Genomic DNA, 2,145 nt, shown 5'->3' with positions numbered 1-2,145 from the left:
GAATGAAAGGAAGTGACAGGAAGACTAACAGCAATGAGAGGCTGAGTTCAAAGTATCTTCTGACTTCAGGAAGGTGCGTTTGATAGATGGGCTTTAAGCCATAAACACTAGAAGGGGCGCGGAATAACAAGTGCACAAGAAGGCAATCCAAAAGTGCTAAAAACTATAATCTTATTTTGATGAGGAAGGAAAGCATACAACAGGTGGAGTGATCTATATATAGGAGCGCACACAAGCAGGTATTTCATAAGAAGAGATAGGAGGGGAAGCATAATGAAAAGAAGCCTGTGGTGCCTGTTGTTTCCCAAGCGTTGATGGTAAGGTGGCCGCCAGATGACCATGAGCGAGGCGAGGGGGTTTTGCAGGACCCTGGAAACCCCCTATAATTTACGGTGGGTAGTTACGTTACATTGTGTTATCCGCGCTTTTTGCGTAATGTAACTATAACCTGCGTTATCCACCGCGCCCCGTTACACTACAAGTAACGGACCGTTTAAGTGGCAAAGGGTTAGCGTAACGGGTCTTTTACGACGCCGTTACACTACGTTATTGCTTGGATAACACAATAACAAGCCCTCAAAGGCCCTTTTGGCGCTGAAATTGGCTTGGCATCTGGCGCGCCGCGGGCCCTGATAACGTAACGAGCAGACAAAACTGATTCAAGCGGTGGTGTGATAACGTAGCGCACCACCGTTACGAGTAACTGTAACAATAATGGCTTAAAAACCGTTACGTTACCGTTACAATAACGGCTTAAAAACCGTTACATTACCGCTATTAGTAACATAACTACCCACTGTTGCTTTAAATGGGCGGCATGTAAATTCCTGAATTTTGCCTAAATTCATACATTGGGGGGCACCGGGGAATGGGTTTTTTTGGCTGATTCATACATTTCCATGCATACGCTTGAGCTTAAATCCAACTGGGGGTCCTGAAAACCCTGATTTTAAGCGGGGATTTGCGGGTTTTAGCCAACTTACCTGAATTTCATTGGAAATTAATACATTTATTTGGTGTTTCATGTGTACCCTTTTGGGTTTCAAAGCCAATTCATACCATTTTCATGCGTACCATTTTGCAAAAAAATGCAAAAATTCATGCATTTTCATGCCACTCATTTATTGGGGTCTCCAGGGTCCTGGTTTTGCTTCACTGTCATGCGCCAGAATGATTTTGAACCTGAGAAGGTGGCTGCGAGATGACTGCGAGCAAGGCAAGGGTTGTTTGCTTTGCTGTCATGTGCAAGAATTATTTGACATCTTGATTGAGACTTGAGAAGAGAATTTGATGAGACGAGTTGGTCTCGATTGATCCAAGAGTTGTGCTGGTCAAAAAAGGGGTACGTGACTAGACATGTCAAGATGCAAGCGAGATTTTGGGACAAACTCTGGCTGCTTGAAGATTAATGTGAAGGCTGAAGTCATTATTGGCCAAACACTGCAAAAACTGATTCGTCCCTTTGCCCAAAAGGTTGAATCATCATCCGTCGTGTGACAAAACCCTTTTTTTGGGGGCTTGGGTTTAAGCCAAATTGCAATGGGGATGATTCCGGTCCTTCGACCATACTGGAAGCATTCTGATTAGTTTTGGTCCTTTGACCATACCAGAAGCATTCCAATTGGTTTTTGGTCCTTCAACCATACCAGAAGGCTGGAAACATTCCAATTAGTTTTTTTTTTTTTTACCAAACAGTAAATTTCCTGGAATGAAAATTTAAAAGATCGCCCGTGGTGTAGTGGGGTCTCACTAGCTCCAAACGGAGCTTCAGGTCAAGTAGATCCCAAGTTGATCCAAGCTGATGTGGATGTGGGGTGGACTACGTGCCCTAATCCAGGCTAAATTAGTGCTGAATGTGGATGCTCTGATTAGGTGGAGTTACACCAGCCATTATGCTAATGAAAGCTGTGATAGCAGGCTACAAGTGTCTCCTCAATTTTTTCCAAACCACAAACTGCATACACTTTTTTGATCATTTTCAAAAAGAAATGATTTTTCCAAGAAAAGCACAAGTCTGTAGGGTCAATGGTGTGGCATTGGACGTATGTAAGCCTCTCCTTTGGAGACGCTTTGCGCCTACAGGATGTTGACATCCTTCAAGGAGGGAACCAGGCCGCGGGTTACAGCTGTGACAGGTTGTGACAG

Source organism: Puccinia triticina, chromosome 1A, assembly GCF_026914185.1.
Source record: "Puccinia triticina chromosome 1A, complete sequence".
Taxonomy (NCBI): Eukaryota; Fungi; Basidiomycota; class Pucciniomycetes; order Pucciniales; family Pucciniaceae; genus Puccinia; species Puccinia triticina.
This window is presented reverse-complemented; position numbering follows the sequence as displayed.